Consider the following 24,707-nt stretch of genomic DNA (forward strand, 5'->3'; position numbering starts at 1 on the left):
GGTGCACCTCCCATATTCACCCGCACAGATGAATCACAGGACAAACTAAAGCTGTAGGTGGTCTTTGGATCCACAACAGGGGCTGCTGTCTCCTCAGAACAAAGTAGGTTCGGGGGCTGTACTGGGGAAAGACGGACAGAACCTGGAGCTCACACATCTATTAATTCCCCTGAAGAAGAAAATGAGTCACAAAGCGCTGTGGGTGGGGTCCCAGCCTCCCTGGGATTCAGAGGACTGTTGGACTGAGCTGATCCCTGAGAGACCCATCCCCCCAACAGCCCCATCTCCCTCACCTGCTCTCTCTACATGCACCTCCATGACCTCCATAGCTGGGGGCCAGAGCAGGAGGAGTGGGGAGCAACCCACTCACAAAAGTGCCTTCAGCCCAGTCCTGAAGCTCCTGTGCGTGGAGGATGGGGTAGGCTGTGCCCATGGCCTTGGAGAGAAGGGTGTCGGTAGGACCACACTCACAGCGGGTCCCTGTCAGGCCTACTGCATGACCAGCCCTCCCGCTACAAGGACGGCTGTCACAGGGGTGGAAGTGGGCTGAGGCCACCACCTGGGTCCAAGAGCCAAAGAAGGGAGTGTGAGAGCTCAGCATGGATGAAAGGCCAGGCCTCTGACTCTAGTTCATGCAGAAACCTCCCATGCCCTTTCCAGTACCTTGGGACCCTAGCGGCATCAGTACCTGCAGCTCACCTGGCAGCCCTGCACAGTTGGCCTACACTCCACAAGCCACACGCTACAAGATACAGTTCCCTCCAACATGATGCACCTGCCCCACCTTTTCCGGGTCATCGTGAACCTTCTAGCACCCACTGAGGCAGGGCCAGAGGGTAGGAGGCCTGCAGGCAGGGGGAGCTGTCTGAGTTGGGGTTCAGAGGCTGTGTGTCCCTTTTGAAGGCAGCAGAGCTTTCTTTTGGGGGAAGACACAGGGAAAGTCAGTTCTGTGGGTGAACCTTTCTCTTTACCCTCCTCTTGTGCCAACCCCACACCTGAAAATTTGCTGGAGAGCCAGAGGAAGGGTCAACTTAGGGCCTGGAGACAACCCCTCTCTGTTTTTACCAGCACCCCTGGCGCCGCAGCCAGCGTCACCGCCACCAGCTGCTCCAGTAGTGGCACAAGCAGCATCTGCCCCAGTGGGGGCGCACTCTGAGGCGGAGCAACGGGGCCCGTCCACTCAGCATTCCATCTCCAGCCTCAAAACTGGAGACAGAGCCAGCTCCAGCCCCAGGGCCCCTCTGCCCCTGATACATGACCAGGAGGAAGGGGACAAGTAAGGAGCAGTCTGAACTCACAGCCTCCCCACAAGGCTGGCGGCAGAACTGCTGACTCTCCTGGATGTGCTGCTGGGTGGGCTCTCATGGGGGTGCTGGAGCAGGGCTTCCCTTTGAAATAAGCTGTCCCACCCCATCCTTTCCAGGATCCAGACTTCTGGGACCAGAATCCAAGACCGCAGCTCCACCGCTAATCAACCATGTGACCGGGGCAACCCTCTCAAGCCCAAGCCTTCTCTGTCCACCTTCAGAGGTGGAGGATAACAGGATGTTCCGCACAGAGTGTATGTGTAGATTAAATAGGTAGAACAGAAAGAAGAGCGGGTGGGGCCTGGCCCATTGGTTGCGGGGGGGGGGGGGGAGGTCACCCTGTGCAACCAGGTCCAAGGGTCACCCAGAAATATGCCCAGAGGTTCAGCTGCCCTAGCACTTATCACATATCTGATGTGCACTTAAACACAGGGAGAGAAACAAACAGCCTGAGTGTAGCTGCCACTGGGGAGCATGCATCTGGGGAGTCAGACCAGAATGTGATCAGGATGGTGGAAGATGCCCCCTGGGGTTGAGCAGAGTGGAGCTGCCCTCTGGAGCCTGGAGTTAGTGAGGTTGGGCTTGTGGAAATTCCCCTCTCCTTTACCCATCAATGCTGGGTCCTGTGGGTACTGAGTCCCACAGTCGGTGTGGTGCTAGTGCCCTCAGCACAGAGAAAAACCCAGGCTTCAGCCATGTCCTCTACGTCCTGGACTCCCACTCTGGTGACCCCCACCTGGGATGCAGAGATGAGGTATCGCTGATCATGTGATGTTCCCTCTGCTCCGGGAGGTGTTGAAGAAAGTGGCTCCCTCTCAATGTCTGGGATTCACCCAGTCCCAGAAAAACAGCCCTGGCAATGAGCACATGGCACCACCATCCATGCCACTATCACTCAGCTGAACAGTGTGGCCAACTGCATCATCACCCCTACCACAAGGGCTGAGTGTGGTGGCCCAGGAGCAAGCCTGGGTGGTGGAGCACTGGGTCAAGGCGGCCAGGGTATGGGATGGACCATCCAGTGGAGCCTGTCTCTGGAATCTCGGGAATGGCCTCTTCTCCTCTGCCTGCTTTCTGGATGGAAGTCTGCGACCCAGGCCCCTGCACAGTCCCAGGTCCATCCTGCCGGGGCCGTGCTGACCTTGACTCCCAGCTCTCAGTGGGTGGATGCTTCCTACCTGTCTCCTTCCTCGGGCTGAGCTAACTTCATTCCTGTGGATTTTCAACATCCTGCTGTCTTACGTATTGTGTGCCTTCTAGGTCCTCCCTGGGCTCTCTGGGGGTGTGTCTCATCCAGGGCAAATTGAGACAGTGAGGGGACTAAAGCAAGAGCAAGCAGGGCAGCAGCTTCCCACCTCCAAGCCTGCTATGTTCCCCTCCCCAAGGGTTCCAGTCCTCAGGAAATTTTGCTCCCTGAATGCAGTCCTCTCTGCTCTGCCTCAAATCACTCTCCGAAGGAGACATGGGGCAGTTTCTACGTGGGTGGGTGGGTGTCTCTCCACAGGAAGTTCAAAGTCAACGTGGGGTCACTTATTTGTCTGCCATCCCCAACCCCAGGCAGCTGGCACCTCCTGGGGGAAACAAATTTGACAGGCATGATCTGGGTTGGGGGCCAAGTCTCTAAGCCCCCTTGGGAAATAGGCCATCATTCCTACTGCTTTAGGAATTTATTTTCTTAAACGCCCCAGGGGCTGCAGTCAAATTGGAGAATTTCTAGTGTTCTCTTTATACCAACAGAGCCCTGCCCAGCTGAAACTCAAACTGGTGAAAACAGATCTTCTCAGGAGAAATGGAAATGGAGGCCCCAGGTGACCAACCCCAGGGCTCCATCCCCAGCCCCACAGCACCTTCCTGCCCAGAGAATCCCAGTGAGACCCTCATCCAGGCAGTCTGAACACTCCATGTTCTCAAGTAAAAGGGATTTGCCCTTTAACTCCTCATGCACACATTTTCTCTGAACTTCTCCTTCCTTCTTCCCCTTCCCCTTAGGAAGAGCTTCTGGAAATGTAAAGATCCGCGTAGCAAAGCCGATTCCTGGAGCAGGGGTCTGCTCATCGAGGTAGCGTGGAGGCCTGAGGTCTGGAGGGGGGAGGGTCAAGGAGGGAAGGGGACGTGGTGGGATGTGGTTTTCAGTTTCTCACTAAAGCGTCTGAAAAATCCCCATCTTCTCTGGATCAGCAGGACGAGGGATGTGTTCTGCCCACAGAAAGGTGGAGGGGCAGGAGGCCCGGGGAATGCGGTGTGTCCGTGCTACTCCAGGAGGGGGCACTCGGATGGCAGCGCTAGCGGGTCTCTGGCTCCCATTCTAGTCCCTCCCGCTGGCACGTGGCTTCTTCCAGGCTCCTGGGTGGACGGGGTGGGTAGGGGGAACTTTCTTCTCTGACCAGCCCCATCTGTCCTCAGGAGCCCAGGTCCTTGCTGCCCATTCTGTCTTCACTGCACCTCCGAGGGGAGGGCGCCCTTCTCATCCCAAGGATGAGCACTGCAGGGGCCCTATGGTCTAGGTGTGCATATTGCCGCCCAGTCCTGGGTCCTAGAGGCTGGACCGGAGGCAGGTATGTGTGCATTCTGTGACTCCACACTGCGCCCAACTCACCATCAGTGCTGGTCAGTCACGGTCAGGATTCTCACCTTGGTCCCCAGTCAGCAACGACCCAGGCCCCGGGTGGCCCATGAGAAATGTCTGGGAACTGATGGGAGCTTAGTTGATCCTTCCTGAATGACTTCAGAAGCTTCATGTGAAAGAGGAAGCAAAGTGCCCTGTCCCCTCCGACCTTGTGAGTCAGAGGTGGTGCCTCAGGGGTCACGTTCCTGAGTGCATGAAGAAAGCCTGCTGTGCAGGGGGTGTTCTGAGCTGTTCCCGGGGAGGGCAAGGCTTCAGCATGGCCTTGTTTCCAGCCTGGGTGGCTGAGACTGCAGGGATCCTGGGGCAGGCAGGGGCCGCAACCTGGCCTCCAAGGCCCATGTCCCCTCCATCCACAGCTCCACCCAGATGGGGGCCCGTCGCCGCTTGGGAGCCCGAAGGGCACAACTCCCACCGATGGCGGAGCTGGGCTGGGGGAGGGACGCTGCCCCAGGGCCTCTGGCTGAGAAGGGGTTATGGCCTCTCCTCTGTGGGCCCCTGAAGCACCCCACTGCCCCTCGGCGGGCCTCTGCCTCCTCAGCCGGGAAATGGAGGGAGGATGACCCCGTGGGGCCAGCCTCACAGAGCGGCGATGAGGAGAAAGGTAGGAGGGTGCGGGGCTTTCTGTTCTGCTTCAGCAGGAGGTGAGGATAAAAGTGACATGGCCCTGAGACCTCAGGAGAACCTGGCGGGTAAGTGGGCGTCCAGTACTTGCCAGGTGAGGAAACAGGCTCCGGGGGGCTAGGCCGCAGCCCCAAGTCACACACCCAGTGCGTGCCAGCGCTGGGATTGTTCTGGAATCAGAGCATGCTGGAGGGCACGTAGCACAGCTACCAGTGCCCGGGTCAGGTGTCAGGGTCTGAGGTCGGGGGGCTTGGGGAACCGGGTGAGGGGGGCAGGCTCAATGGCTCTGTCCTCCACTCCGGCAAGAGCAGCCTCCAAGCCCAGCGCCCTGGGGCGGGGCCTCCAGAGCCCGGGAGAGGCTGCGGGAGGGGGTGAGCGCCCTGCATGGGAGGGGCTGCAGGGTCACAGGAGGGCGCTACCCCCAGCTGGAGGCCCCCAAATCAAGGGAGGAGGGGCCTCCCTCCTCCAGCCCCGCCTCCCACTGCCACGTTAGCTAAGATCCTCCTTCCAAGTGACTGCCAGGAAGGCCTGGAAAAGCTGATGCAGGTAGACTTGGTGATGGGAGTAGCCAAGGTTCAAACACCCTGTGATTTGCTGACACAAGTCTTGGGGGTTGACTAGGAGCCAGGGTTCTTGTAGGGCGAGGGGTGTGGAGATCGAGGAGGCTAGTAAGAGTCCCAGACTTCTCCACCTGCAAACAGTGGGGTGGACCCAGAGCTGAGGGTGAGGGGTTTTCACGGAAGGGTCTGTGGGGCCCTGAGATCAGAACCCAGGTTCATCCTCTCCCTCAGCAAAAACATCACCGACCTGGTGATGCTGGACCCAGTGTGGAGGGTGATCTGGATGTGAGTCTGGGGGCTGAGCAGGGGGACCAGGGTCAAGGCCTGGGAAGAGAGAGGCCACACACCAAGGCCTGGGCTGTCAGCATTCAGCAGACCTTTTGTGAGACCCTCATGGCCGGTCCTGTGAGCTGGGGTGTCAGGCCCATTTTAGGGGTGAGGAAAAGGAGGCTCCACATACAACAGTGGTCCAAGTTCCCTGGGCTGGTGGAGCCACAGAACTGCCAAACCACAGAGCTGCAGGGTGTTTTGTTGGAGCTGGACTCAGCCTCTCCCACAGGGGCTTCCATAGGGTGAGAGTGAAATGGGGCCTCGCAAAGTCCAACATCACATAAGTGGCGGAACAGTCCCCTCCTGCCCCAGGCTTCAGCTTCCCTGTGTGTCAGCAGAGAGGGTTCTGCTACAAGCTCCCCAAGACTCAGCCCCAATGTCTTCCCTCCTTTGGTGCCAAGATTTGGTTTGGATCTAAGTCCTGATTTCTGTGCATGCCCGGCCCCCTCCTGGGGCCTGGTCACAGGGCAGCATGAGAAGGAATGGGCATGGGGGCTGGCAATGACAGCAGGGCTCTTCCTGCTGGGCTTCGGCTGCCTGCCTTCCAGGGGCGTGAGTCTCTCCCACGTGTACATGTTATTAAACTTTTGTTTGATTTTCCCCTGTTAATCTCTTTCATGTCAATGTAATTCTTAGACTGGCCAGAAGAACCAAGAAGAATAGAGCAAAACTTCTTCCTCCCCAACAGTCCACAGTGAGGATGAGCTGCAACTTCCCTGGCTAAGCACACCTCACTCACAGCTGCTGCAGGTGGAGAGCCTGGGGCGACTGACAAAAGCCAGCAGTAGGTGAGATTCTTACCAGGTCAATCCCCTGAGTCTCTGCCTGCAGAGTCTTTTGGAAATGAGAAAGGTAAGAATTTTCCTCTTCTAGAATTCTATTAGCAGGAGAAAATATTTGTAGGGTTAGCTCCTTGGACTCAACAGTTCTTGGTTTGAAATTCAGTGAGTTACTCTTGGTTTGTGGATCTTTTCCCAACCAGACATTGTCACTAGTTTTCTTTATCTCTGTCTTCTGTGTCATTTGTCATAAGGAGAACAACCGCTGGTCAAATTAGACTTTCTTTTTGTCTGTCCAGTGTCTTGAGAGCTTGGCCTGTTGGCCAGTGAGGAAACTCCCTGATCTCTCCCACTCAGGAGGGGCATGCGCAGTGTGAATTTGGAGACCAGCTGAACAGACTGGAACTCCAAGCCTCCTCCTGGTCAGTCTGCACCAGTTCTCAAGGGAGCTTGCCATAAGGTGTCCCAGTCCACGAGGGGCCTCTGTTGTCTCAACCTTCGCTGCTTTATTACTGATATAACAAAGTTCTTTACTTTCTCAGACTTTCTAGGGAATGAACTTTTGGATCATGGGGGCTACATCATGTTTGCCGTCAACAAGGATACCTCCTGCACCCACGGTAGACTGGAAAGTCCCCGCTGGGTCTTTCTGCAAATAGGCTCTTAAGATATTATTCTTCAATGGCCAATGATGGATCCTTTGAGTTGGAAAAACTTCTAAATTGCTAATTTTTTAGAAAGCTCTCATCACTGACAGCTAGTTTATTAGCACAAATGGAAAGACCAAATTTAAAAGTGGATACAACGAAATGGAACAGCTAACCTGTAGAACAGCCTTAGTTAAAAAAAAAAAAAAAAAAAAGGAAAAGAAAAAAGAATAGAAAAATAAAGTTTTGAAAGGCCTTACTGAATTTGCAGTCTCAGCTTCCCCAAGTGGGTTTTTCAGATGCTATTTAAAGACTTAGACTAATGTCAGGCACAATTTATTATTTTTTGTCATTGATACGTCTTGATTTATGCAATAAAGCACTAATTATTTCACTGCTCAGGTTAAGTTTTTCTGAGCCTTGACTTTCCTTTGATAAAAATGACTTTCCCTCTTCCCTGAAAAATGGGAACATATCCTGTACCCCTCAGAACCAAGGGTCCTTCCGAGTTGATACGACCCCCACGGAGAGAAAGTGAAAAGCACGCTCAGCGCCTGAGGACCCCGGCTCTTCAGTTGCGCCATCGCCCACGGGCGCTTTCAGGAGCTACAGTGACTGAAGGCCTCGGGACAACATCTAGCCTGGGAGGAGTTTCTCGAGACGCAGGAATAAGGAAAAGCCTCTTCTTCCTCAACGTGATGCTTAAATACTGTCACTGCCTGTCAATACAGGCAAGGGCTTCCAGTGCCAAAGTGCTTTAGAAGTGATGCCTGAACTTGGCCTCCTCACCCCGATGACTGAACTGAGGCTTGAGGGCAGAGTTTTGGATGAAGCAGAAAAGACTGCTTTATTTCTTTGCCAGGCAAAGGAGCTCACAGTGGGCTAATGCCTCCAAGACTGTGGGCCTGCCAGGGAGAGAAGGAAGGGTGCTTGAATTCAAGGAGTGGCACTGGTTTCCTTAGAGATCACATTCTGGGTGACAAATTGTTGCAAAATTGTCCTTGCTTTTGCTGAAGCAGCTCTTCCTTCCACTGGGCATGTCATTATGGGCACATGGTTGACCTCTGGCTTTGGGAATCTTCTAATATTCTTGTGCTTAGAACAAAGGGTGTGCAGGAAGGGAGGCTGTGGAAAAGCGCTAGGAAAGAAAAGTGTGCAGTTTAAAGTCAGGCTGGTATATGTCTCTAATATCTATGCAGACTGAGACCCAGGGCCTCCTTCTGCAGCACCGGCACAGGCCAGGACCTGCATCTCAAGCAGCAAAACACAAAGAAACCACAAGAGACTACAAACGAGTGCCTGTGTGTGCAGTTGCAGTGAGTTATGAACAGTAAGAGACAGAAAACAGAAACCCAATTGCCACTTCTGAGGTGTCGGGGGCAAAAGCACACAGCCCCACCAGGGGGCTGGGCAGACCACCCAGCCACCCGTCCTCTCCAGCCTCACCCTGGTGGGCCAGAGCAGGAAAAACGCCATCTGAACCCTTGAACACCTAAGCAGTTACAAATACCAGATGGTCGCCAATGACAATATTCCCCACTGCGAATTCCTTCCATATCTATGGAAAGTGGGAATTGGACGCCATTCTCCCCAAACTGCTTCCTAATGAACTGGGGTTTCATCTGGGTTTTTTTCTGATGGAAAAATGCACGTGTTCATGCCATTTAGAAAGGGGTCATGTTAGAGATTGTACCGTAGTTTGACAAAGGTAGGATACATAGCACATCAAAAGCTAAAAAACATATAAAACCCTGGAATAACATTGATGAGCACAAGCAATAGCTGAAATATTCCTGAAATCATAGAGCACAGCTTTTAGGAATTGAAAACAAACTTGGAAACCAATGAGGGACGTCAGAGCGAACTTCAGGGGCATTTGTGTCAGCGCCGTCAACATTCTGAATCCAGGTTTTCACGTCATCAAGAAGGGAAGGGGCATTTCCAGATTCATCAGGGATGTGAACACAGTGCGTGGCAGGAGTAATCACACTGCTTTCTCCCTGAGAAGCCGGCAGTATGTCTAATGCCACCTGGCTCTGAAAAGCTGTCTTCCACACTAGGGGGAACTCCGTGTTCAACAGTGTAAAACTCTGCTGGCTATCATTCGGGGCTTTTGTGTGAAGTTAGCCAAGGCCTCTACGTGCAGGGTCACCTTCTCCAATCCTATATTAGGGACAAAGAAGTTGAGTAGACAATCAAACCAGAGCAGCGTGAGGACAAGCCCCAGCAGCAGCCCTTCTGAGAAGAGGCTGCTGGGTCATCCTTCTCCTTGGAGTAACCAGGCGCAGCCCAGGTCAGAGCTCAGGCCAGGTGAGCTTAAGCCACTGAGCAAGGAAGACTCGGGGCTGCACACCTACGGGTGTGAGGACTGCGGCAAGTGTAAATGTGAGGAGTGCACCCACCCAAGGCCTGCCATCAGGTTGGATCTGCAACAAGCAGTCCCTGCACTTGGCCCAGAATGTGACTGACTGGGACCTGTGTCTGCATGTGAAAGGTCTCATCTCTCACTTTTCCAATGATGATGAGGACAACTTGTGTCCCTGCTGCCAGTCTCACCACTGTACACACTGGTCGGCCACAGGCGTCATCTCCCTCTTCTTGTCCTGACCATGGTGTTACCTTTCCGCCTAGGGTTGCCCCAGATTGTGCCAGGGGTGTTACGATCTGGTGAACAATTCTTAATGACACTGTAAACATTCACATAGGTTGCTGCAAAACTCCCACTGTTTTTTCCAGACACAATGTGCTGTATCTCTGTTTACACAACACCACCTGTGTCTGAGAAAACCAACCTATGCCCCACTACATGACACAGTCACAAAACACCACACCACTATGTTGCACATTGGGAAGCGTGTGAACCGATCAGCACATTTTCAGACTGTGTCTTGCCCCACAGAAGCCTTCGCTGCAAGACCCTCACTTCCCTTGGACCCCATGCACACCACACAGTCACAGTAAAACTTAACTTTTACTTTCCAGGCTTCCTGACAAACCGTTCAGTGCAAAGAATATCTATGTGAAGATCCACCACTCTGTAAAAAAGAATATTTTAAGAGGCTATTTTAAATTTGATCTTGCTGGAACTTTTTATAAGGGACCTCAAGTTAAACCTTTAAAGGCCTCCCAAGGTCAGGAAAGCCACACCACCAGCCCTAACCTGCAGTACCTGCAGGCCCAGGTGGATTTTTCTCTTCCTGAGTTCCAAAATATCTTGAGGTTCCTGCAGCTGCCATGAAGTGGCCTTCCTCATTCACTTGGAAAGGTTGCTAGGAACCTAAGAGTTTCCTGGAGGTCTCAGGTAGAAGGAAAAGATAAATGCTTCAATTCTGTTCACAAAGGTGTACTTTACCAAGTTCCTGTAAGCCATAACTAGCTTCAGGGGAAGATTACCTCATATCTGGAAAATAAAGATTAAAAGCCAGGAATAGTTCAGATAAAACCAAAAATTGGAACTATATTCATCAGTTTACTCCATTTCATGTAACTAATATTTCGTTAACAGTTTTATGAAATAAAAAATTCCATTAGATTTCTTTAATTTCTTACCCAGCCCAGTGGTGTGATCTGAAAATCAGAAACCTGTGCTTATCAAAAAGTGCTTTCCATAAACCTTTCGGAAAGGAGGCATTTTGCAAGGGCATCAGAGTAAAAGCCTAACTGTCTATGAGTGACAGAAGGCTCAGGAAGGCATGGTTACAGACCTGACTACAATGCAGCTGATAAAGAAACTTGGTTAATGCTGTGACATACATTTTAAGACAATAACTGGAATTATGATTGATAATATTTTATCAGGACATACCAAATTTTAGGTATTCCATATAACTTCTAGTATCTTTATGCTAATAACATTCACAGGTACCATATAATGTAAGATATTTTGTCATCACTCATTCAATAATGCTTCCTATGTAATTTAACCTATCAAATGAATGCAATCAGTTTGGGATCTCTTTTGGGGATGCTCCAGGGGCTCTTTGAAGCATTCCAAAGTTAGGTGGAGGTCAAAGAAAGTTAGTTAATATTTGATAATTGGGAAGTTTGTCAGAGTTTTAAAATACTTGGTCAGATAAGATCGTAGATCATTGCAAAACAATTCTTATTTGTTTAACCAGAATGACAATAAAATATTTCAAGAGCAGCTAGGGAACAGATTGCCTAAAGACAAAGAAATTCACATACTCTGTTATCAGAAGCCACTCAACAGTTTAAGAAATCTTTCTTTCACTAACAGAGAGTAAAAACAAATGCAACCTTGCATCTGTCTACTCTTAACAAAATCCGTTTACCTAATTACATTTAGTCAAGCCTTAGATTTTCTTAGAAAATCCCGACCATGTACAAAATTCTTTTCTCAGTGTGTCTTTTCCACAAACCTCCTTCAACTTTCTGTATCCATATTGTTTTGTCCCTTATTTTTTTCTGTTCAGAAACAACGAGCTCAAGGAGAAAATCATCTTTTTTCTTTTTCCTTTTAACAAAAATCATTTCCATTCCTCACACCTTTATTTACTGAAAACATACTTCCAATTTTTTTCTTACACACTGAAGGGCATACATACGGCATGCGGTATTACAGTAAAATACCACCTTTCCCCTAGTCATGGGTCTGTACCTCGTGTTGAACCAAGCAATCAACATTCTTCCCAAGGGACTGTGATGAAACAGAAATGATGTCACCATTTTGATCTCTAAGCAAAAGACACGAAGCAGACCTCAGTCAGCAGATGGAAGCCTCAGAAACCCGAAAGAGCAGAAGCTGAAACTGAACTACAGAAATCCAGAATGGGTTCCATGTCCCACTAAGCCCGTGATCACTACCCAGGTGGCACCTTCCAGATCAGGAATTCCAGGTAAGGGGTTCCACCAGATTGAGAATCCCTTTTCCAGAGTCTTACCCAGACATGGGCCCGGAGCCCTGCTGTGCACCCCTAGGGACTTTCGCTAATTCTGGCTGAGGGGTCGTGACTTCTCTGATGTTGCTTTTCTTCTTCTCCACATAACTTCAGTGCAGCAGGAAGTCTAAGCTGGTGCAGGTGAGGGAAAAGGGTGTTTCCCCAAATCAACTGTGGCTTCAGCAGATGCCTGGGTGGCCCCTCCTCCATTCTCCACTCCGTTCCCATAGTCCCTACCACCAGAGACAGAAAAGTATGACCCTGATGAAAGAAATTGGAGAATATGCAAATAAATTGAAAGACATCTCAGGTTCATTGGTTGGAAGAACTATTATTGTTAAGAAATATTTCTACTACTCAGAGCGATATGTATATTCAATGTAATGCCTGTCAAAACTCCAAGGGCATAGTTCCCTTAAACAGAAACACAATTATGCAATTGAAACTTGGGCTTGAACAAATTAATAGAGCGTCAAAGTGTTCAAAAATGCAATAATTAAACTTTCAACTTTGTAAGTTAAAAGAAAATAAAGATAAACACAAGTGAATTAGGTTTGAATCATTTAAAATAAAGTAAATTTTAATAAACATGTAAACATAATTAGGAATTAAGAATGAAATGAAGAATGATTATTTTATTAATAACAATTTTAAAAAGCAAAACTTTCAGGGAAGTAAAATAAAAAAGGACAATTCAGACTTCATTCTCATTCAGGATGTAAAAATTTAGAAGTTTTAACTCTAGCTAACAGCAAATGAAAAACTAAGTAAACAAACAAAATCAATGACTCCTGTTGGAAGCCTCAGAGAACTGAGGTTACAGGTCCCATTGCCACCCCCGAACTGGAGAGACAGACAGATGGACGCAAAGACATCCACTGACCAGAGAAGAAATGCACAAGCAGAAACCTCCACGGACCCCAGGCAGGAAACCCGAACCGTAGCTGACAAACTGCTGGAGGCGCAGTGCTCCAGTCTGAGAGTTAAAAACGGCAGGGGCCGCAGTTCCAGGAGGCCCCCCAACTTCTGTTCAGGATTCCTACCAGGTTTTCACATTGACAGTTGGAGACAATGTGCCTCACTTCCAGCAGGGGAAACAGAAAGCAACTATTTTGAAATAGGCCCACAACATTTCATTCTTCTCAATGAGGGCTGCCCTCAAGAGACAATGAACAGACCATGAACAGCTGGGGACTGAGCAGAGCATAACTGCCCTGAAATACGCAAGTCCAGCCCTCCCTGGAGAAACCATATAAATGTAACAGATGTAAGAAAAGCAGTAGCCAGAGAGCCAATCTTTATGCATACCAAAGAACTCACATGATAGAGAAACTTAATGTTCACAACCAATGTAAAAAAGCTCTCATTGATCATAAGAACATATTCTCATTGCTGAGCAGACAGGTCTATAACGACTCTGGGTGAGCCTCCATCCAAGCTCCAGCCCTGGGTGCACACAAGAAAATGATAAATAGGAATAATCTCTAAAACACAAAAGAAGGAAAAGCATTATTTTATTTGGAGAAGAAAGCTCTTAGCTTGCACAAAATAATTCTTAGTGGAGAATCAATTCAGTCAATTACACGTTGGGTTTCTATTCCTCACACAGTGACACTTGCAGGACATCGGGGGATTCTCACTGCAGGAAACACTGTCAGTGTCATAAGTGGAAGAGGGTCTTCAGTGATCACTCATTCCTCAGTCAACTTTTGTGATCTCACACTGCAGAGATGGCAATGTTTCAGTCAATGTGACAAGGCCATCAGCTGGAATCCGTGTCAGAAAACATACTGAAAAGACAGGCTACGAAGACTCCTTTAGCATACCGCTGGGCGTTGGACTTTTGCTAATGATCTATTATTTTAAATTATAAGGTAAAGACGGGATTCCAAAATGTTCCTGGAAATGCTGAAGGAAATTTTGGAAACAAGTAATAATCAAGAAGATAAATCAACTGCAATCGATTCATACTTGCTTACATGCCTACAGTAAGAGTTGTTGCTGAATTTGTCTTGTCAAAACCATGGAACATTATGATGAATGAAAATGGAGTATTTTTTTCCTTCAATAATATATTACTAGTAATCCTTTAGTCAATTCCTATAGTTAATGAAATAATAAACACTTTTACAAAGATATACATCAGTCAGAAGATAACTTTGAATGGTTCTGGAAATTGTGATGCCAAAAATAATGTCTTTAATATTAATTATATATATGGATGTGTGTATGTATATACATATGTATTTAATATTTATGTGTATATACAAAAATCACAAGAATGAGAGATAATTCTGATAAAAGAAAATTGAAGTGTATTTTAAATTTTTGAGGGGGCTCCCACACCAGCCCTCACAGGCTCCCTCTTCCGCCAGCTCCCCCCTGCCCCCTCCACACCCACCCATATACGGGAGCTCAGCCACCGGCCTGGGCATCTGCCTCGGGTTGCCTTGCTGCTGAACAGCACACATGTGAAATTAAAAAAAAAAAAAAATCACCCCAAGAAAATGCCCTCTGTGCAAGCTAAAAATGAATGAATGAATTAATATGTCTGTCTGTCTGTCTGTCTGTCTGTCTGTCTGTCTGTCGTCTGTCTGTATATAAATATCTCTCTCTCCCATGCGCTCCTTACACCCCGGGACCCGCGAGGGGGCGCGGGCTCCGGCCGAGGGGCCTCTCCGGCCGGCGCGGCTCCCCCGGCCTCCCCGGGCGCGCTGAGCTCAGCGCCGCAGCCGCTCGCAGCAGCTCCTTCCCCGAAAGCCACGGCGCGGGGGCCGCTGACCGACCGTGTGAGTGGGGACGCGGGCCACCACCGAGGTGTGTGCGGGCTCAAGATCCAAGCCGCAGCGCCACCGCCGCCACCGCGCCCGGGGAGGCGGTTGTGGAGACCGAGCCCGAGACGGCGAAGCGCAGCGACAGCAGACGGCGCGGCCCCGGCCCCGGCCCCGGCCCCGGCCCCGCGCGCCGCCCCGTCCCCGCCGCCGCCTCCGCGCGGCGCCGCCCGCCCGCCCGCCCGCCCGGCGCGCGCCTTCAGAGCCCCGTCCGCACCGCCCTCCCCCGGGTCCCCGGGCCCCCGCCCGGACCCTACGCCTTCTCCTCCGGGGTTGCTCAGCCTAACCCCTTCCCTCCCACCGAGCAGGGCTGCACAAAAGTAAAAGAAAAACAGAATGGGAGAAGGGCTTTGCTTTTCTTGTTCCCTTTGGCCGGGTGGCCGTGCTGAAGCTGTCAGGTCTTTTTGTCCCCAGCCCAAGCTCACAGTCACCTGGGGAGCTCCCGAGGGGCTGGAGTCTGTGAGAGCGGGTTGAAAACTAGCAGAGCTCCACAGAGCCCGACCAGGGCGTCTGCACCGCCGCCCGATCCCGCGGAGGGATCGTCCTCCTCCAGCCGCCTCCCTCGCTCTGCGTTTCTCTTCCAACCCCCGACCTCCTCCGCTCTCCGGCCGAGCCCGCTGCCCAGCGCCAGCTCCATCCTCCACCTGCCCCCTGGCTCCTCGGTCCCCGGCCAGACCAGCGATGCGACGTGAGGCAGGAGGGGGATTTGCGAGGGGACCTGCCTGCTTCCCACTCCCGTGGCTCCCTGCCCGCTGCCTCCTCCTGCCCCCTGCTTCCCTCCTGCGCCTTTCTGACGCTCCCTAGTCGCCTCTGGTGTGCGTCTGAGTGTGCTTTTGAAAAATTGCTCCTTGCTTTTGCAACCCTGAAGCCAAAGTGGGGTGATGGGGGCACCTGAAAGAGAAGCGGGATGTTAAAAAGGCAAGAGACTGTAGACTTGCAACACTGGACAACCAGCGGAGCACCCTGGCTCATCTGACCTCTGCGCCAGGTGAGGACCTTCCCGGTTTTAGAGCAAGACTCTCATTGTTCTCAGTGCCCCCTATTTCCTCCGGGTTTAGGATCCAAGGAGTCCCAGGAAAATGTTCTCCCCCTGGGCAGTGGCAAGGGGGTATCAGGGTGGTAGCTGGGGGGAATCTCTCAAGAAGAAGCAACCATTGCTCCCATCTCAGTTTTGGTAGCTGGGTGGAGGTCCGGGTTGAAAGTAAAAGTTCCCCAAATCCTGGTGGGTTTAGGTGAAGGGGATTCCAGGGTAAAGTCAGAGCTGGGAGATCCTGCCAAGTGTGCATCCCCTTCAGTATCTGCCTCCCATCCCTTGCCAGCTCCACAAGTTTAATTTTTAAACAGTAACAAGGAGTCAGTCCTAGAGGGTGGAGACTGGCAGTAAAATTTCACAGAACTCTGAGACCGGCAATGAGTCATTCCCTGACTTAACTTGTCATCGTTGTTGCTGAGATGAGTGGGAAAGTGGGACATAGAAGACTGTTGCAGAAGTGGGAAGGGTTCCTTTTTCACGACCCCATAGTACAGCAAGGTGTACGTACATACACTTGATCTTGTAACCGCAAAGAATTTCCCCAAGGAGATGCATTTCATAGCTCTTCCCTGAACATGCTCACTCCTTGCTTTTGATGAAATAGTCCTAAGAACAAGCTGGGAGATAGGTGTGTTTGGCAGGGGATCAGAGGTCCCAGCACTACGGTTTCAGAGACGGAAAAGATGAGATTGTGACCCTCAGCAAGGCCTGCCTCCCCTACCTGGGGATCCCCAGAATTCCACATGCTGCTCACATCTGTACCCCTGTGGTGTCTACCACCCCAGGAGGGCAGGACCCTGTGCTGTCGGCATCACTGCTCTACCCTGGGAACCCGGCACACAGTAGGTATTCAGCAAATCATCATTGAATGAACAGTAATACTGGGTCCAGTTTCTGTGGGTGTCTGTCCCCCCAGTTCAGGGACCCCTCAGGGCCCACCTCACAACTGACATGAAAATAATAGCATCACCAGGAACAACGGCAGTTCCTCAGAATAAGTGGGCTTTTCCAAGCACTCTCCACCTGTTGCAAAGGCCTCCCAGCAGGGAGGTGGGCTGTGAGGGGCAGCACTGCACTCGCCACTGTGACAAGAAGAAAGCCAAGGGCCGCAGAGAGGAGTGCCTTTCCAGTGTCACTGCTCACATTCCCAACTTTTGGGAGACTGGAGGCTTTTCTGCTCTACTCTGGACCTGAAGCCCCAATCCTGAGTGGACATGCCTCCCTCTCTGGAGCAAGGAACCACTAAGTGACCTGTCACTTGTCACCAAGCAGAGGGATTCATCCCAGCTCATCATGCTAACTGCAGATTGGGCTAATAGCAGGATCCTCTGGGAGACATCACACTCTTCCACTGTGGAAACGGGCGGGCGAACAGCCCGTTTTTTCCTGGAGAGGATGGTCACATGGCCTCGATCTGGCCAATCAGCATTTTCCATCCTCCCTGGCCACTGGGATTGGCTTAGGGCTGGGCACCAGCCCAATCAGGCTCCACAGAGGTCAGGCCTTGGTGCTGGAATCCTGGGGGAAGAGAAGTTCTATTTCACTTGGGAGTTGAGGGGTGGTGATGTCAGCCTGTGGCAGTTGGTGGCTGTCTTGCTCTCATAAAGGTAGAGCCATGTGAAGATGGCACCAATGCCAGAGCCCAGAGGTGGGGAAGGATGACTTCTGCTGATGTCACTGAGCACCAGATAAAGCCCTGCCTGAAGCTGTCTCCCTGTGGATGTCTCCGTTAAGTAAGTCATTCTCTCCTGCCCGGTTTGCTTCTTTAAGCCACTTTGGTTTTCTGTCACTGGTTTAAAAAAACAAAAACAAAAACAAAAACAAAACTATTCTTTCAAGTTGGCTAAATGGAGACCCTAGAACTGCAACAGTGTGGTGACAGGCAATGATGTGGCTAATAGACTCCAGAGACCTCTGTTCAAATAAAGGATTGTAACTGACAAGGGAGAGTAAACATGGCCTCAGGGAACAGATTTGCTAGTGGCAGCTCCCAGTTCCTGGATATTAGTGCGCACACACTCAGCCGGGTCTCAGCTCTGCTGTCACACCTGCTAACCCACACCTCTCTTCTCCCACCTGCCCGGCCTCGGGGCTGGACACCCCAGGGCACTTGGAACAGCCCAGGGCTTTGTGTTGTAATTTACACAGGGTGCCCCCACGTCTGAGGGTGAGGGTGATTGGTCCCAGTTTACAGAGGAGAAAACAGACTAGAGGGGCTCGCTGGTGAGCTGTGGGGGTGGGTCTCCAACCTACCATCTGACCTATGACTTCAGAGTGGACAGCCTCCCCACCCTCAGCCAGGATGCTTGCTAAGCCTAGGGGCTCAGGAGTCCTGCTCCGTCCAGCACTCCACCTGGAGGAGAGGGTGGGGAGCGGAGGGGTGGGCTCTTCTCTCTACAACACTCACCCCTGCAGGGACTCATGTGTGACACCACAGACTGTAGTTCCTTTCTTATGACCTGGGCCTCCTTGGCCAGGTGTGAGAGGCGCCTTGACATGTGGGCACTGCAGTCCATGGGCGCACATGTGAGCAGGTGCACCTATGACTGAGGGAACAGCCCCCCAGGTTAAAGCCCCCCATGCTCAGATGATTACATTCTGGAAGTGAGGGGTGCCCAGGGGTCAGGGGGCCAATTCTCACCTTGGGGGCAAATTGTTGTCATCCAGGGGGATGATATTTTAAATTAAGTTACACATTTTCAATCCAATAGTCAAGCCCCTTTCTCAGCAGCTTTGTAGCCTCTCAGTTTTTACTCCTCTCTGGGACCACGTTCTTAGCTTCAAATTGAGTCCCATTATGGACATAAACATATCCCTTTCATGTGTCACCTTCAGAGTAAGAGACCACCGCCAACTCCCTTCCCTTCCCCTTGTCAACACCTCCACACAGGAAGTGAGGCTCTTTTGAAGCAGTTGTGCTGATGTGTGAGCTAAAGATTTAGAATGACCAGGCTAGGAGGGGCCTGCCCCACATGTCGGGGGGGGGGTGGGCGGGTAGCTGGTGATGATTTACCTATAAAACCTCAGCTGGTATCAGGCAGTGACAAAAGAGTGTCAACCAAGGGCTGAGCAGGTGCAGAATAAGCGGATTAAATGTGTTTACGCAGCCACCTCTGGGATGGCGGCCCCGGAGCATGACTACAAGTGTGGAAGGTGGAGGGCCCCCAGAGCCTGTACCCCTACCTTCTGAAACTCAGGGTTGAGGTGTATCTTTGAAATCAGAAAACTGGGGTTCAAAGCTTCCACCATCACTTGCTCAATTATTCAAAGCAAATGAGCTTCATTTTTCTCATGTGTGAAATCGGAACATTGAAGCCTCTCCCTCTGTATATATATCACATTTTCTTTATCCATTCATCTGTCGATGGACACAGGTTGTTTCCATATCTTGGTTATTGTAAATAATGCTGCAGTGAACATGAGGGCACTATTCTCTCCTTAAAATAGTGATTACATCTCCTTTGGCTATATTCCCAGAAGTGGAATTGCTGGATCATACGGGAGTTCTATTTTTGAATTTTTGAGGGAACTCCATACTGGTTTCCACAGTGATGGCACCAGTTTACATTCCCACCAACAGCGCGTGAGTTTCCCTTTTCTCCACAACCCCGCCAGCACTCGTCATCTCTTGTATTTTGATGACAGCCATCCTGACAGGTGGGAGGGGATATCGCACTGTGGTTTTGATTTGCATCTCCTTGATGATGAGTGATGTTGAGCACCTTTTCATGTACCTGTTGGACATCTGTGTGTTTTCTTTAGAAAAATGTATTCAGTTCCTCTGCCCCCTTTTTAACTCAGATTGCTTGTTTTTGCTGTTGAACTGTAAGAGTTCCTTATATGTTTTGGGTGTTAACCCCTTATCAGATATATGGTCTGAAAGTACTTTCTCCTCGTCTGTCTGTTACCCTGACCTCTGCTTTCTGGATGACGGGGCTCCAGGCACTCGGGAATCATCACTTCTCACACGTGTTTCCAGTAGTGGGTGGGTGGGGGCTGTGTTCTGATAAAACTGCAGAGCTGTGGGTCACCATCCCCTCTTCTAGGAGTTGGGCTCTCAGGAGTACAGTGTGGGCAGGGATGTTTCCCTGAAGTCATGTGTCTGATAGTCACGTGGCCTGGAGCTTACATCTTCTGGCCCGGTTGTGATGGGGCAATTTGCAAAGGGAGGACCTTGCAGCTAAAACACTGAGCAGGTGCTTGTGTGCCTTGTTGGAAGGACCTGGAAACCATGTTGTGTGGAACAGGGACTTCCCCAGGTCACAAGGCTCAGTTCAGACTTCTGGGATGCCGAGGCCTGCTCCGAGCCACTGTCGCTGAGGAGGGAAGGGCCTCAGGCCGGAGGGAGGAGCTTCTGGACTGCACTTGCCCTGCTTGTCAAGGGTCAGCTCTGGTGACATGCAGCACCTAGCTTAGCTTTGGGCCTGTAAGAGGAGAGATTCTTGGGGGAGGGCTGGCTTTTTCCTCTGACTGGGGGCCTACTGTGTGCCAAGCACAGCAGTCCTCTGAGTCAGTGCTGGAAAGCCAGGCACAGAGAGGTAGGGGAAAGCCTCCAGGCCACGCGGCGGTAGGGGCAGCACTGGGGTCTAATGCAGACCTGACGTCCAGCCCACACTCTCTCCTTTCCCAGGACCGTGGTGATCCCACATGTTGGGATCCCCTGAGAGGGTGTGGGCCCTGGGACCTTCCCTGCTAACATGCCAGGAGCCTTAAGAGGGGGGGTCGGGGTAATTCCTGAGTCCATGATGCCCAGAGGATGCTCTCAGCGAGGGGCCCAGCACACACTGGGCCGAATCCTAGCTCTGTCCTGAGTCACTATCCTCCCTGCCTCAATTCTGCCCACACAGGGCTGGAACAAGCAGCCACTTTACAAGCTTTTAAGGAACCTCCAGGATACTGGAAGCAGCACCCGCACACAGGGAGCGCCGTGGGGTCAGCTGCACTTGTCTCCTTGTCTTTTTCTCGCCTCTTTGCTGGATGAGGAGGAGTCCCAGCAGGGCCCTGGCTTGTCCCGATTCTCATGCCCTCTCATGGCCCAGCAGGGGGTGGTGTCCAGGCTGGACTCTGTCCTCTGCTCCTTCTGGGCACCCTCACGCCCTGCACCTTGGCTGCCTGGACACTGTCTTCCAGGGGCCTCTGTGTGCTTCACCACGCACCTGGCATTCCCCAATTCTGGGCTATTCCAGTGCCCTCTGGCCCTGGGCCTCACACCGACTCCGTGCTGAGTGGAAGTGCACTGATGGACATGCTGGGCCTCCTGGACTGTCTGGGGGAGCCCGATATCCCCGTCTTGCTCATGGTCCAGAGAGACCAAAGTGGTGAGAGGGTGTGTCTCCATTCACGTGGATTTGCTCAGAGATTCTTAGCAATGTGAGGGACAAAAGGATGACATGAACACAGGAGAGCGGGGTGGAGGGGATGTCAGCAGAGCATGAGGAGGGGGCGATCCCGGGCTGGTCTCATAACCCCCTCAGCCTTGGCTTTCTCCTCTTTAAAGTGGGACAGACTCTTGTGAGGTGAGCGGGATCCTGACCCACGGCCAGACACTGTCCTACACGCCTAAGAGAAGCTCACTGACTCCTCGTGGAAATCTGTGGTGCAAGGACAGGCGTTATCACCCATTCCTGCAGAAGAAGTAACTGAGGCACAGAGAGGACAGGTGAGGTGACCACCCCAGGTTACACAGCCCAGGCCGTCTGGTTCCAGTGTCCAGGCTCATGGTCGGTGCCCACTCTGGGTGTCCCCCCTCCCTTCACCCTCCAGTGGGACCCACGGCCGCAGCCTCATCTCAGTGTGATTGTTCATGGGGAGCAGGGAGGGGGCACTGAAGGCCCGTTTCTCTGAGCACTGCTTTCCCAGGAGGCTCAAGGGGTTGGTTGTACTCACTGCTGGACCCCCAGGCCTGGCCCCAGGCCAGCCACCCTGCAAGGCCTGAATCAATGATTATTGAGTAAATACCTGAACATCTGCATGTACCTGCGTGGTGCCCCATTTCCTCATCTCCACAGCACACCTGGCTGCACGGCTGATACTTCTTGTCATCAGGCCTCTTCCAGGGAGAGTCAAGGGGACCAGAGCTGTTCAGCTGGGGACAGCTAGCCTCAGGGGCCCTGTGGCTGCCCCAAGCCTCTCCTGGCCTGTCCCAGGACAATCCACAGGGAGGCCCAGCCAGCTTCCAGGAACAGCAATGAGGTCCTCACCCCAGGGGTGTGGAGTAGGTGCTGAGTGACTCTGCATCTGATGGGGCCCTGGGGGTCAGGCTGCTTTCAACATCCATTCCAGGACTACACCCCTGCTGGCAGCACGGAGCTGGTCATAAAGGACACAGGCCCTGGGGCCAAGGTTATAGCAGGTCCCTGCTCCCTCTCTGTGCCTCAGTGTCCTCATCTGTAACAGAGAACTAGTAACAGGGCCATGGAGGGGCTCACTGAGACCCTCCTCTGTGGCCTTGGGTGGACACTGCCCTCCCTGTGCCTCAGTGTCCTTGTCTGTAACACAGAATTAGTAGCATTTTTCTTAGCCCCTTTGGCACATTTTTCTAAGTCACTTTCCATATTGGGCCCAGGGCTCTCACAGAGCTCACAGATTGGAGAGGTAATCAGAGTGAGGTCCCAGCCCTGGGGGTGCCAGGGGAGGACAGAGGGGCTGCAGGAGGGACTTGGAATCCAGAAGAGCTTCATGGAGGAGGTGAGGTCTGAGCTGTGTCCCCAAGGATGAGCTGTCATCTAGCCAGAACCCACGTACATTATAAATGAGAGTGTGAATGAATGAATGAACATCCCTCTAACAGAGAGTGAGGGGGGCGCCCCCTCAGACCAAGGCAGGAAACGCAGGGCACCCTGAGGGAACAGAGGGCCAGGCTGCAGTGTGATGCCAGCCTCATCATTTATGGACACCTTGCCGCCACTATAACCTGTGCACTGGCAAATTTGGAGTCCTCGTCTGTCCTCTGCTCCAGGGTCCTGCTGTTCATTCCCAGCACTGCCCATTTGTCAAAATCTGTGTCCTCAAGTGAACATGGACCCGCCTCATGGAGGATTGTGAACAGGGTGTATGTGTGCAGCCCGAGGCTGAAGAGGGGAGGAGAGGATGATGGGGGTTCCCCAGAGCGGGATCATGGGTTGGGAGGCATCAGAGGGATGAGGAAGGCCGAGCCTCAGGACTAAAGGATCCCACTGGTGGTGGCCTCTTTCATGAGGGGACTTCACATGGAGGAGGAAGTCATGGGGCAAGGGCAGAGCTCAGTTTGGGGTTCGCTGACCTGGACCAACTCAGCACAGAGATGTCCAGAGGAGCTGGAGGTAGGGGACAAACGAGCCACTGAGGTCAGGGTCAGAGCCTGAGACCCAGATGAGTGGGGCAGTGGTGCAGAAGAAGGGGCTTGAGGATGTCAAGATATTCACTCATTAGGACCTCAGGGCGGAGATCTTCGTGTTCACTTCACAGCTGCCTGGTGCCTAACAGAGCAGGGCTTAGGGAGGTCATTCAGTAGACACGTGCTGACAACCCAGGTTCTCCTGTTTCCACATTAAGTCCCTGGTGTGGAGCCAGCTGGCACTCTCTAGAGGAATATGGTCCCACCCCTGGACTCTGTATGCCTGGAGCCTAGTGGCACTTTACCTCCCACTCCCCACTGCATGACCCTTTGCACACCTGCATTTCTACAAGATATAAAACATCTTCTCTTAGTGTGTGTTTACTCTATGAAAACTCATTGCCTCAGGAACACAGGCAATGCCCTTATCAAAGTGGTAAAGCCTGTTGTTCAGGGAAGCCTCTGACAGATCCCACAACCAACCAGGTACCTGTGCATGAACTGATCATGCAGCCCCCTCCTCCTTGTGTGCACAGAACCCCCAATAACAGACCCCACACACCTACCCTTGGTGCTCATGCAGGCACCTCTTGTCTGTGGGGCCCGATGTGGGCTATAGCAGTGTCCCTATTAAACTTTCCTAAACCCTTCTCAGATGCTGGTAATTCTTTACCAACCCAAGTAACTAGCTCGCCATTGTGCCCACAACACCTGAGACAGAATTGGCTAAATTTTACAGACTAGTGATGCAGGTTATTTAGCTAGAAAGGTGAGATTAATGCTTACAAATAAAAAACAACACACATACTCAAGGTGGGACAAAGAACCCACAAGGACACCTAAGACCCTCCACGTGCATCCCACTGTGGCCAGGGATTTTGCACTGGCTGCCCTTTCAGCCAGGAACTCTCTCCCTCTGCTTCTAAAACACCTCCAGGTATCTGCTCAAATGTCCTCCCTGACCTTATTTTTCTCCATGGAACTTATCACCGCCGGACATTGTGTATATTTTACTTATTTTTCTCTGTGTCCCCCACCAGGCTGTCTGCTGCATGAGAATGGAGACCTGCCTGTTTTACTCCCTGCTGTGCCTGGTGTCTTGAACCCGCCCAGCACACAGTAGGACCTCAGTGAATGTGTGCTGGGTGTATGAATGCTGTAGGCCACAGACAAGAATCTCCCCAGCAGTGATGGTAAGAGTCGTTCATTCACTACTTACTGAGCCCTACTGTGTGCTAGGCACTGACCTGGGTGGGAGGCACACAGCGAGTGAGACACACAGTGAACACACACAGTGTGTGGGGGAGGGACACGTGCTCTGGAGAGCACACAGGGTTCAGATAAGTCAGGAGTGCAGGGTGGAGGAGGAGAGGGCCAGGTTGGGGGGCCAGTGGTGGCAGGGGAGACAGAAAGGTGGGGCCCAGGTCGTGCAGGGCTTGATGCCTCCTGTGAGGGCTTTCCCTCTGGGCAGCGGAACCATGGCTGGGTGCGGAGCAGTGGCCGCGTCCTGAATGCGATGCAGGAAATGAAGTGGGTGTCTGCTGGGGAGATGTGCGTGGAGGAGGCTGTCCCTGTAGACTGTGCAGGCAGGGAAGGCTCCTCTGAGGAGGTGACATCTGAGGGGAGCCCTTGTATGGACCATGTTTCTACCTTCTGCAGACTGGATGCCTTCATCTGCCCTGCAGGCCTAGGCGGGACACGCCCTGTTCTCAGTCACCTGGACTTGGCCTCCTTACTCCCTTGTGGGCCCTCTCACCCCA

The 24,707-nt window shown here is 52.0% G+C and overlaps 1 long non-coding RNA gene across 1 annotated transcript; it reads left to right on the top strand.

The window, feature by feature from the left end:
- The first annotated feature begins 21,204 nt into the window (after positions 1–21,204).
- Positions 21,205–24,707, top strand: LOC140694410 (uncharacterized). Its single transcript, XR_012070059.1, has 3 exons — positions 21,205–21,291; positions 23,988–24,140; positions 24,607–24,707. It is a non-coding gene; the product is annotated as an uncharacterized lncRNA (long non-coding RNA).

The sequence above is a fragment of the Vicugna pacos genome, unplaced genomic scaffold (assembly GCF_048564905.1).
Source record: "Vicugna pacos unplaced genomic scaffold, VicPac4 scaffold_21, whole genome shotgun sequence".
Lineage (NCBI taxonomy): Eukaryota > Metazoa > Chordata > Mammalia > Artiodactyla > Camelidae > Vicugna > Vicugna pacos.